We start from the raw sequence: 13,380 nt of genomic DNA, 5'->3' as shown, positions 1-13,380 counted from the left end.
GTATCTCCCTTTCTCTCTGTCCCTCCCCTACTCACTCTCTCTCTCAAAAATGAATAAGCATTAAAAAGTACAGAGGAAACCTATCCTAGCCCCTTTTCCCTCCACCAGATAACACCTACGTAAATTTGAAGTGTGGGTCTTCATACTTTTATTCATAGGTATGTGCTCCTAAATCAACACTTATCCATTGTTGGCCAATACATTTGCACCAGTGTATCTGTGAACCACACCCAAGTGTGCAGAGAACCATATTATGGTTTTAATCTTCATTTCTCTGTTATTAATGATAATGAGCACTGTTTCATATGTTTATCTGCTATTTGGGGTTCCTCTTGTGTGAGTTGTCTATCCATATCCCTTTACAATTTTGCCATTGTGTACTTTGTCTTTTTCTTATTTTTAAAAAATGTTTATATCTTTATTTTTGAGAGAGAGAGAGACAGACAGACAGAGGATCCCAAGCAGGCTCTGCGCTGTCAGCACGGAGCCCAACACGGGGCTCAATCCCACGAACTGTGAGATCATGACCTGAGCCAAAATCAAGAGTCAGACGCTTTATAGGCTGAGCCACCCAGGCGTCCCTGTCTTTTTCTTATTGATTTGTAGGAGTTCTTGATATATTCTGGGTACTCATTCTTTTTAAGGTACATGTTATAAACAATCTCCAAGTTCATAACTCATATTTTTTGAGGTACAGTCTCCAAACTGTTAATGTAAAATTTATCAGCCTTTTGTGGTTTGTGCTTCTGTTTCATGAAATCTTTCTATATCTCCTATATTTTCTTCTTTAAAATTTATTTGAGATCTTTGCTGGAAAGTACTTCACTTAGGGTATGGAGTGAGGTAGGGATTATATTATCTTCCATGCAGCATGGATGCTATCTCAGTCTTCTCTCTGCAGGGGTGCACACGTGCACGGAATAGCCTGAGCAACAGCACGTGCAGTTCCCCCCATCAGGCTGCTGTTCCCTCAGAAACATGGAGCCAGCTGCACCCACTGCTGAGATTACCAGTCAAGGTGTCCATGGCAGCAGCCGGTCCTCGCATCCACTGAGGCATTAAGACAGCCTTGCTCCAGGGGCGCCCGGGTGGCTCAGTCGGTTAAGCATCTGACTTCAGCTCAGGTCATGATCTCACGGTTCATGAGTTCGAGCCCCGCCTCGGGCTCTGCGCTGACAGCTGGGAGCCTGGAGCCTGCTTCAGATTCTGTGTCGCCCTCTCTCTCTCTGCCCCTCTCCCACTCGCACTCTGTCTCTCTCAAAAATAAACAAACGTTAAAAAAAAAACAAAAGAAACTTTACGACAGCCTTGCTCCAGCCACACAGGGCAATCCCCTGGCCAGTGAAAGGCAGGGGCCAGCGGTTTACAAGGCTTCTGAGGGGATGTGCGACAAGCACAATGAAAGCGTCAATTGCATTTAATGGCAGTCAGCTCAATGACACATTCTCAGATTGGCTCTTCCTCCTTCCCTGCACTCCCTTTCCTCACTCCTCTCTAGAGATGCAAATGACAGCACGTACTCTCTCCACTGCAGGCTCTGCTTTGTGGGGCACCCCGGCTGTGACAGTTGGCATCCGAGGAGTCCTACAGCAGCAGACCCTTAGGATGCAAGTCGAGAGTCGGCTCTCCCAGCAGTCAGGTGGCAATCTAGGACTCTAGCTGCCAGGCAGGAGGGTGTGGTGAGCCCTGGTACGCAGTGCACCACAATTGGCACGGTTGTCACCCATGGCCAGCTGAAATAAGGTGCAGGTGGAGGTCAGGCACTGAAACATGGGGTAGCTACGGTGCCCGCAAGGTCTGGGGCCGCGATAATTATAAGAGCTGCAGAGTGGGCTGGCTTTCCTTGATGGCACTGGAAGGCCCAGAGAAAAAGATGACAGGCTCAGAGCAGCGAACTGCCAACTCGAGGCCCACCGTGAGGACATTCCTCGCATTCCTGGTTACACACAATTTGCTCCGGTGTCTGTGTGGGTGTGTACGCGCGCACTCCTTGCTTGATTTGGTTTGCCATTTTTCACCTGGTATTTCTGTACCTATGTTCTTTTTTTTTTTTCTTTCGGACGCCCTTTTTAAGTTAGCAAAATACTGAATGGAAACAAAAGAGCAAGTATATGAAAGCTATAACCCCCTGGCTTACAAGCTACGGCCTCTATTCCCACCACAACCCTTCAGCCTTCCGCTCACAGCCTGGGTCCCATGTGCCCTCACGTCAGGACGAAGAAGCTCTTTCGAACCTTCCGGGGGCTGGGGACTGGGAGTGTACCTATATTCCAAAGCAAATCTGGCCCATGATTTTCATTGTCATCGGTCGTCATCTGGCTTTGGGGTCAGTGTAACATTAGGCTTAGTCTGTTCAGCCTCGTCTACAAAATGCTGGAAACCGGTTGGCTTACAAACAACAGAATTTTATTTCTCACAGTTCTGGAGGCTGACAAGTCCAAGATCAAAGTGCCAGCATGGTCACGTTTTGGTGACGGCCCTCTTCCCGCTTCATAGCTGGTGCTTTCTCACTGTGTCCTCAAAGTAGTGGAAGGGGCAAGGGATCTCTAGAACCTTTTTTACAGAAGCATTAACCCCCGGGGCAGCTGGGTGGCTCAGTCGGTGGTTGAGGTCCGACTCTTGATTTCACCTCAGGTCATGATCTCATGGGTTGTGAGGTGGAACCCCACATCAGGCGCTGAGCTGACAGTGCAGAGCCTGCTTGGGATTCTCTGTCTCCCTTGCTCTTCGCCCCTCCCCCACTTGCACCCACGCACACTTAGGGTCCAGCGCACGCTCTCTCTCAACATAAAATAAACTTAAGGAAAAAAAAAAGCACTAACGAGGCCCCACCCTCATGACCTAAGCACCTCCCAAAGGTCCTACCTTCTAATACCATCCTCTTTGAGGGCTAGGGTTTCAACATATAAATTCTAGGAGCACATGAACATTCAGATCATAGCAGGCTCATCACCCAATAATGAGGGTATTCTTGTTCTGGTCTCTGAAACAGTTTATACATAATAGGGGTTAGTTTCAATGGCTGGTGATGGACACCTGTCAAGTGATCTGGGCCTAGCGTTACTTTGGCTAGAAAATGGTTTTGTTTTGTTTTAGTTATTTTCATACAAGTTGGACGGTCACATAGGTAAAGAGTCAAAGGTTTTGGAAACAGAAATCCTGCCTTCTTCCCCTGAATCCCTCTCCAGCCATTTTCTGCAATACTTTTTCCTCCTTTGGCTGATCATTTCAGAATATGTCTCCAAAGGGCATGCCACTTTTTCCTCATTTGTATGCACGTATTACGGATCGAGGATATGGATATTCTCTCTCTCCTCTCCCATATCCAACTCACCATACGATATGCCCTTCCTCTCCCCCATCTTTCCAATGTAAGTTATATAATATTACTCGGTTAGAACAGTCATTGATGTTTACATTATTGTCACTGTGTAAATGATATTCACAACTGAGCATGAAATTGTCCCTTATATAATTATTGTCTTTCCAGAGTTAATAATCAACTGATTATTTTCTTTAATAGGTACTTGTTAATAATTAAGTCTCTCTGCACTACTCTAAAAATCTCTTTCTAAGATGTCCAGATGTATCAGGGACCCTTAATGATCCCCCCATAAGTCACCCCCATAAGTCAACCTATGCCAGAGCCTTCTGGCCTCTTCCAGTCTGGGCTGCTCTCCTGCTATACCTACTGCTAACTATCACCCAGGACAACCCCTGGGTTGGCAGATTTAAGATACATCCACAAGTTCTTTGACACTCCTCCCATTGAGAGGTGAGGTCTATGCAGCTTCCCCTGGAATCTGGACTAACCTTAGTGAGTCACTTGTAACCTACAGCATGCAGACGAAATAGGGACTTTCTCTACTTGTCTAAGGTAACCTCCAAGGTTAGGTCATACAACCTCCACCTTGCTTGCTGTGACAATCGCTTAGAAGCTCGGATACTCACTCTGAGTTGCAGTGTGCGGTCTGATTACACTGAGGTGGCCACTCGGTGAGGAAACCCAGGCCGTGGGGAGAACCCACGTGTCGTTACTCTGGTAGACCCGCTCAGCTGCCTACTGACAACCAACCACTTGCTATGCAAGTAAAAATGCCTCAGACAATTCCAGCTTCCGGCTTCCAGGTCACCCCTAGGCCCTCTTTATAGCTGAGGCCTCAAACACTGTGGAACAGGTCATCCCCACTGTGCCTTATCTAAATTTCTGATCCAAAGAATCCGTGAGCATGATAAAATGGTTGTTTTAAGTTGCCAAGCTTTGGGGAAATCTGCTTTGCAACAACAGCAACTGGAAAATCACTTAACCATTAGGAATCCGGGGATTTCCCTCCCCTCTCTCCTACGCTGGATCTTTTGTTTTTCACACACCAGCCCTCCTCTTCCTTGGTTTACTCCCTGGTAGGACAGCATGCTCCCTAACGGTTTCCTCACGAAGGGTGCGTGGAACATACACTTGTAAAAAAAACTTTACAATTTTGAAAATGTTTTTATCTTTAAACGTTGTCGTTTAGTTGGGTAAACGACCTATGGACATAGTCATATACCTAACAAATGCAAGGCGCATTTCTGAGAGATATCACTGTGGTCCCTGGGTGGTGGCTCAGCTGGTTAAGCGTCTGACTCCTGATTTCGGCTCAGGTCATGATCTCACGGTTCGTGAGTTCGAGCCCCCCTCTGGGTTATATCCTGGCAGTGCAGACCCTGCTTGGGATTCTTTCTCTTTCCGCTCTCTCTGCCCCTCCCCCACTCTTGCCATCTCTCAATATAAATAAATAAAACTTAAAAGGTCTAAGAGATATCACTAGATATAATTCAATTTATGTAACAGACTGTGGCAAACTGTATTTCTCTTTTTGGGAGGCTTGCTCTGGGGAAACCAGCCACTGTGCTAGGAGGAAAGGGGAGGGGAGGAGATGGAAGGAACTAGCTGATGTGGAGAAGCCACAAGGGGAGGAAGTGAGATCTAAGCTGAAGGCCAGCATCAACCAGCAGACACCTGGGTGAACGGCCCTTCAGAAACTTCTAGCCTCCAGTCTTCTGGTTAGGACTCCAGACATCACAGTAGAAATAAACTGTCCTTACGATATCCTATCTGATAAGCAAGCAAATGTCTGTTTACACCACTAAGTCTTGGGGCGATTTGTTACATGGTTATACTAACTGGAATACTGAATATATTAAGATAAAATGAAAGTTGCCCTTAAAACCATGCCAGAAAAGACCATTTCAAGTACTTTTTTTTTCTATCAAGTACCCTGAACCACTTTTATTCTTAAGCTCCAGAACATAATACATCTGAGATATATGCCTTCCCCTGTATAAATGCTTAGAATCCTGCAACTGTACAGACATCCACTTACTGTGGAGACTTGACCCTGAGCCTCACTAAAAAGCCACTAGATGCAGAGGCTTCCAAGAGTAGAATTTGATTCCAAGATTCATCAGATGACTGTGGGGGAAGGGAGCCATAAGCACAGAATGGGAAGAGGCAATGTGGAAGCCTCTTTGTACCGATAACTGGAAGCATCGGTACAAAGTCACGATTTTATTATTTTTATCTTTTAAATATTTTTTAAAATTTACATCGAAGTTAGTTAACATATAGTGTAATAATGATTTCAGGAATAGAATTTAGTGATTCATCACCTACATATAACACCCAGTGCTCATCCCAACAAGTGTCCTCCTTAATGCCCATCACCCATTTAGCCCATCCCCCTCCCACAACCCCTCCAGCACACTGTTTTTCTCTATATTTGAGAGTCTCTTATGTTTCGTCTGCCTCCCTGTTTTATATTATTTTTGCTTCCCTTCCTTTATGTTCATCTGTTTTGTATCTTAAATTCCATATATGAGTGAAGTTATACGATATTTTTCTTTCTCTGATGGACTTATTTCACTTAGCATAATACACACTAGTTTCATTCACGTTGTGGCAAGTGGCAAGATTTCATTCTTTTCGAGTGCCGAGTAATACTCCATTGTGTGTGTGTGTGTGTGTGTGTGTGTGTGTGTGTGTGTGTATGTATGTGTAGCCATTCATCCATCGATGGACATTTGGGCTCTTTCCATACTTTGTTTATAGCGCTGCTATAAACATTGGGGTACACCTGTCGCTTCAAAACAGCACTCCTGTATCCTTTAAATAAATAGCTAGTAGTGCAATTGCTGGGTTGTAGGGTAGTTCCATTTTTAATTTTTTGAGGAACCTACATACTATTTTCCAGAGTGGCTGCACCAGTTTGCATTCCCACCAGCAGTGCAAAAGAGTTCCTCTTTCTCTGCATTCTCGCCAACATCTCTCACTGCCTGAGTTGTTAATTTTAACCATTCTGATTGGTGTGAGGTGGTATCTCATTGTGGTTTTGATTTGTACTTCCCTGATCATGAGTGATGTTGAGCATTTTTTCATGCATCAGTTGGCCATCTAAATGTCTTCTCTGGAGAAGTGTCTGTTCATGTCTTTTGCCCATTTCTTCACTGGATTATTTGTTTTTTGGGTGTTGAGTTTGATAAGTTCTTTATAGATTTTGGATACTAACCCTTTATCTGATATGTCATTTGCAAATAACTTCTCCCATTCCGTAGGTTGCTTTTTAGTTTTGCTGACTGTATCCTTTGCCGTGCAGCTTTTCATCTTGATGATGTCCCAATAGTTCACTTTTGCTTTTGTTTCCCTTGCCTCCTGAGATGTTGTTGAGTAAGAAGTTGCTGCAGTCGAGGCCAAGGAGGTTTTTGTCTGCTTTCTTCTGGAGGATTTTGATGGCTTCCTGTCTTACGTTTAGGTCTTTCATCCATGTTGAGTTTATTTTGTGTATGGTGTAACAAAGGGGTCCAGGTTCATTCTTCCGCATGTTGCTGTCCGGTTTTCCCAACACCATTTGCTGAAGAGACTGTCTTTATTCCACTGAATGTTCTTTCCTGCTTTGTCAGAGATTAGTTGGCCATACGTTTGTGGGTCCATTTCCGGGTTCTCTATTCTGTTCCATTGATCTGAGTGTCTGTTTTTGTGCCAGTACCATACTGTCTTGATGAGTACAGCTTTGTAATACAGCTTGAAGTGCGGGATTGTGATGCCTCCAGCTTTGGTTTTCTCTTTCAGTCTTTGTTGCTTTTGGTCTTTATTTACTTGTTTTGTTTTGTTTTTTCATCTTCTCTCCCTTCAGAGAATCCCCCTTAAAATTTCTTGCAGGGCTGGTTTAGTGGTCACAAACTCCTTTAATTTCTGTTTGTCTGGAAAATTTTTATCTCTCCTTCTATTTTGAATGACGACCTTGCTGGATAAAGAATTCTTGGCTGCATATTTTTCTGATTCAGCACATTGAATATATCCTGCCACTCCTTTCTGGCCTGCCAAGTTCCTGTGGAAAGGTCTGCTGCAAACCTGATCTGTCTTTCCTTGTAGACTAAGGACTTATTTTCCCTTTCTGCTTTCATGATTCTCTCCTTGCCTGAATATTTTGTGAATTTATGTTGACAGTCAGTTTTTGTTGAATCTAATGGGAGTTCTCTGTGCTTGGTTTCCTTTTTCAGAATTGCTTTGGGATTGAAGCAATCAATTTAGTTTGTTCTAGCTCTGTGAAGAATGCTGGTGTTTTTTTGATAGGGATTGCATTGAATATGTAGATTGCTTTGGGTAGTAATGACATTTTAACAATATTTGTTCTTCCAATCCATGAGCATGAAATGTTTTTCCACTTTTTGTGTGTGCCTTATTCAATTTATTTCATAAGTTTTCTATATTTTTCAGTGTATAGATTTTTCACCTCTTTGGTTAGGTTTATTCCTAGGTATTTTATGGTTTTTGGTGCAATTGTAAATGGGACCGATTCCTTGATTTCTCTTTCTGCTGCTTCATTATTCGTGTATACAAATGTAACCAACTTCTGTACATTGATTTTATACCCTACGATTTTGCTGAATTCATGAATCAGTTCTAGCAGTTTTTTGATGGAATCTTTTGGGCTTTCCATATAGAGTATCATGTTATATGTGAAGAGTGTAAGTTTGACTTCCTCCTTGCCCATTTGGATGCCTTTTATTCCTTTGTGTTGTCTGATTGCTGAGGTTAGGACTTCCAGTACTATGTTGAATAACAGTGGCAAGAATGGACATCCCTGTCATGTTCCTGACCTCAGGGTGAAGTTCTCAGTTTTTCCCCATTGAGGATGATATTAGCGGTGGGTCTTTCATATATGGCTTTTAAGATCTTGAAGTATGATCTTTCTATCCTTACTGTCTTGAGGGTTTTTATCAAGAAAGGATGCTGTATTTTGTCAAATGCTTTCTCTGCATCTATTGAGAGGATCATATGGTTCTCGTCCTTTATTTTATTGATGTGATGAGTCACATTGATTGCCTTGTGGATATTGAACCAGCCCTGCATCCCAGGAATAAATCCCACTTGATCGTGATGAATAATTCTTTTAATGTATTTTTAGATCTGGTTGGCTAGTATCTTGTTGAGGATTTTTACAGCCACAGTCATTAGAGAAATTGGTCTGTAGTCCTCCTTTTTAGGGGGGTCTTTGTCTGGTTTTGGAATCAAGATCATGCTGGCATGATTTTAAATATGTATACAGCTGTGTATGGACAAATGCATAGACATGTGTATACATACATATGCATATTTTTGGTTGAATCCACGCAATTACTCTTTTTCTCCAGCTCTGTCCATTGAAAGGACCCAGAACCAATGACACCCCAGCAGGAAACAGCAGATCTAATGCTTGGACCCTGATTCCTAAATACCAAGTTTCTGTGTTCTCCACATAAAAGAACAGGGCTTCTTAGAAACTGATTCAAGAACTGGGACAAAGTGAGGTTAAGATGAGCCTGGAGCATCTTGTAATGCCAGAATGTAAGGAAGTGCTAAAAAAGAAAGCGAAAGAACACAGAAGACCACTTGTAAGGCTCCCACTGGACAAACCTAGTATAATTACATAAACTTTAAACAAACTCATTCTAGGCTAACACAACTTCGTTATCCAGAATGAATCTAAATAGATGCGCCCTTGAATACTGGCCAAGGAAATGAACTCTATGCAATAGCTACATTTTATGGTACTACTAGGATACATGTTTTGAAAAAGATAAAATCATCAATTGGTCAAGTGGGGAAAACCCAACTACTTCACTAAAACTGACCAAACAGACCTTTAAGGTGTATTCTCTTGATCAGACCTATGCTGGCCAAAACACTGGGTACAAAATAGGTTCCAAGTGCTTCTTATAATATTTATAATTGCCCTGATGTATTTTACTCTCCTCCACTGTGGGATATTCAGGTGTTTAAATGTTGCTATTCTGCCAATATCAAACTGACATCCCAAAATGATTCTGCATCAGAGACTAAAACCCTTCTGGTTAACTCCTGTCCTTTAGGAAATTTTGACCAAAATGGGAGGAGTTGAGAAGTTTTGGAAGAGTTGAGGCCAATGGTGCAGACCTGGCCTAAAACAGAGATACTAACAGCAAACACTGGAAGATTCACTGTTCCCAGACTGCAAGTTTTTTTCTCTCTCCTCTCAGTTACAAATTTGTTTTTGCCTTTGTTCACTGACAACAGCATTCCGACTACTATTCCTCAAATGGGCATGCAGATAACAAATTCCTCTGAATTATCCTTTGAAAACGTCTGTCTACTAATGAGTCTTCCAATCCATGAATATAGTATATTCAGTATTGTGCTGGTAAATGTTTAATGACAGGTTCTTGGAGATGGTGGAGAGCCATGATTTGATAGTATTTGCTGGCTTTCATGGTGTAAATACTTCCTCTGTGGTCGATTTCAAGATACCATCACTGAACATGGACTTGGGGAGAGATGTGCATGGTACATTCTTCTGAGCTACTATGACCTGGCTCCAACATACTACTGGCTATATATCTATTCATCTATTTGGGTCTCCTTTAATTTCTCTCAATTATATTGTTTAGTTTTCTGTCAAAGTCTTGTACATATTCATTTAAATTTGATTTATTTAAATGCACTACAAACTATCATATTTTAAATTCGCTTTATAATAGCTTGCTCTGGTACATAGGAATAAAATTGGTTTTATACATTGACTTTATATCTAGAGACTTAATAAATTCACTGATTAAATACAATAGGTTATCTGTGGATTTGGATTTTCTGGGTACACAATCATGTCATCTGTGAATAATAACAGTTTTATTTTTGTAAATTCCTTCTGTCAAATTATGAAAGATTTATTTGATTTTCAGTTTGCTTAGAGTTTTTTAAATTATGACTAGATATTAAATTTTGTCTGCATCTATTGAAAGATAGCTATGTGAGTTCTCTCCCTTACTGTTAAATGGGGAATTCTACTTATTGCTTTTCAGATGTTAAACTAACTTTGCACTGCTAGATCAAACCACACTGGTTATAATTTTTTTTTAAGTTTATTTATTTTGAGAGAGCGCGCATGCACCCCTGCCTGTGCACCCAAGCAGGGGAGGGGCAGAGAGAGAGGCAGACAGAGAATCCCAAGCAGGCCCTGCACTGCCAGCGCAGAGCCCGATGCAGGGCTTGAACTCACCAACTGTGAGATCATGACCTGAGCTGAAACCAAGAGTCAGATACCTAACCAACTGAGCCACCCAGGTGCCCCTGTAATGCTTATCATTTTCATATAAAGCTGAATTCCTTTTGCTAATGTTTTCTTGGGAAACTCTGCAGTTCTGTTCATGACAAAGTTTAGCTTTTCTTATAATAATCCTTTTCAGATTTTGGTATCCAAGATTATGCTTTTCTCATAACACAAGTTAGGCTGTCTTCCCTTTTTTTCTATTCTCTGCATTGTTTATAAAAGGTTGTTGCATTTCTCCCTCATAGGTTAGAGAGAATTCACAGGTGAAGCCATCAGGGCCTGAACTTTTATTCGTAGGTTTGTTGTTGTTTTAGACAACTTTACTGAGATATAATCTCCATGCCACAACTCACCAACTGAAAGGGTATAATACAGTGGTGTTTAGTATTTTCATAGAGTTGTGCGACCACCACAATTTTAGAGCTTGTTAGAAATTGTAAGGTTTTAAATTACAGATTCAGTGTCATAAGATTTTTCGGGTGACTTATTTTCTCTTGATCTGTTTTGTATATTGTATTTTCCTGCAAATGTCTCTATTTCATCTACATTTTCAAATGTCTAGATATAAAGTTGTTCACAAACCTCTTATTTTTCTAACATCTGTAGGATCTATATCTTCTTTTCCTTGATATTGGTGACTCTGTACTTCCTTTTCTTTTTGATCAGCTTTGCTGGGAATTTATTAATTTTATTAATCTTTTCAAAGAACTATGGAAAGAGCCGAAGTGTCCATCAACTGATGAATGGATAAACAAGATGTGGTTGATACATATATACAATGGAATATTACTCGGTGATCAAAAAGAATGAAATCTTGCCATTGGCAACAAAGTGGATGGAACCAGAATGTATTATGCTAAGCAAAATAAGTCAGTCAGAATAAGAAAAATATCATACGACTTCACTCATATGTGGAATTTAAGAAACAAAACAGATGAACATAGGGGAAGGGAAAGAAAAATAAGAACAGAGAGGGAGGCAAAGCCTAAGAGACTCCTAAATAGAGAAAACAAATGGAGGATTGCTGGAGGGGTGTTGGGTTGGGGATGCGCATTAAGGAGGGCACTAGTTGGGATGAACACTGGGTGTTATATGTAAGTGATGAATCACTAAATTCTACTCCTGAAACCATTATATGCTATGTGTTAACTAACTTGGACTTAAATAAAATTAAAAAAAAAATCGTTTCAAAGAACTAACTTTTGGCTTTGTTGATCCTACTGCATATTTGCTTTCTATTTCACTTAAATTTTTTCTTGTTTAGGTGGGTGGCTCAGTTGGTTAAGTATTGGACTCTTGGTTTCAGTCGAGTCATGATCTCATGGTTTTGTGAATTTGAGCCCCACACTGGGCTCTGTGCTGGCAGTGCAGAGCCTGCTTGGGATTCTCTGTCTTTATCTCTCTTTACCCCTTCCCCACTTGTGTTTTTCTGTCTCTGTCTCTGTCTCAAAAAAGAAAAAAAAAACCCATAATATAAATTTGTTCTTTTTTTTTTATTATTATTATTTCTTTCCCATTTCTTTGGGTTTAATTTGCTATTCTAATTTTGGGAGACACCCACATAGTGGATTTTCAGACTATTTCTCTTCTAACATGTAAATATAAGTCTGTACATTTTCTTCTAAGCTTGGCTTTAGCTGCATCCTACAAGCTTTGATGTACCATTTTAAAATGATCATTCATGGGGTGCCTGGGCACTCAGTCAGTTGAGTGTCCAACTTTGGCTCAGGTCATGACCTTGAAGTTCATGAGTTTGAGTCCAGCAACAGGCTCTGTGTTGACAGTTCAGAGTCTGGAGCCTCGGATTCTGTGTGTGTCTCTCTCTCTGCCCCTACCTCCCCCCTCAAAAATAATAAATAAACATTTAAAAAAAATTTTTAAATATTCATTCACGGGGCACCTGGTGGCTAAGTTGGTTGAGTGTCCAGCTCTTGATTTCAGCTCAGATCATGATCCCAGAGTCATGGAATTGAGCCCCAAATTGGGACTCAGCGTGGAGCCTTCTTAAGGCTCGCTCTCGCTCTCTCTCTCTTTCCCTCTGCCCATCTCCCCTGCTTGCACCCTCTCTAAAAAAAAAAGATAATGATAAAAGATTATCATCCATATAGAGTAAATAAGGCATGGAGATGAAAACTATAGCATAGGGAATATAATCAGTAATACTGATATTGTGATAACATTGTATGGTGACAGATGGTGGTGACTTATCATGATGAGCATTGAGTAACATGCAAAATTGTTGAATCACTATGCTATACACCTAAAACTAATATAGCCCTGTGTATCAATTATACTTCAATTACTTTTTTAAATGATCATTATTTTCTATTTTCTCATTTCCATTATGATTTCTTTGGTTCATGAGTTTAGTAATGAACTGCTGAATTTCCAAATATTTGGGTAGTTGCTAGTTATATTTTTGTTGTTGGTTTCTATATTAAGCCCACTAGGTTCAAACTCTATATGCGTTTAGTCTTTTGAAAAAAAATTAAAGATGTATTTTTGTTTATTTATGGAGGCTGCATGCTCAAGTGGGGGAGGGGCAGGGAGAGAGGGAGAGAGAAAGAATCCCAAGCAGGCTCGGTGCTTTGCGTGGAGCCCAACATGGGACTTGGCCTCACAGACCACAAGACACCACCTGAGCCAAAATCGAGACTTGGATGCTTAACCGACGGAGCCACCCAAGCACCCCAGTCCTTTGAAATGTTTTGATACTTGCTTCATGATTCAGCACATGGACAATTTTGGTGTTTCATGTGCACTTTTAAAAGAAAATACA

The 13,380-nt window shown here is 41.2% G+C and overlaps 1 protein-coding gene across 3 annotated transcripts in view; it reads right to left on the bottom strand.

Moving 5' to 3' along the window:
* DLEC1 (DLEC1 cilia and flagella associated protein) overlaps nt 1-13,380 on the bottom strand; it is a 79,699-nt gene that overhangs the window by 27,469 nt on the left and 38,850 nt on the right. The gene's annotated exons all lie outside the window — the stretch shown is intronic.

The sequence above is a fragment of the Herpailurus yagouaroundi genome, unplaced genomic scaffold, assembly GCF_014898765.1.
Source record: "Herpailurus yagouaroundi ecotype Mexico unplaced genomic scaffold, PumYag 159, whole genome shotgun sequence".
NCBI classification, from domain to species: domain Eukaryota; kingdom Metazoa; phylum Chordata; class Mammalia; order Carnivora; family Felidae; genus Herpailurus; species Herpailurus yagouaroundi.
This window is presented reverse-complemented; position numbering and strand designations above follow the sequence as displayed.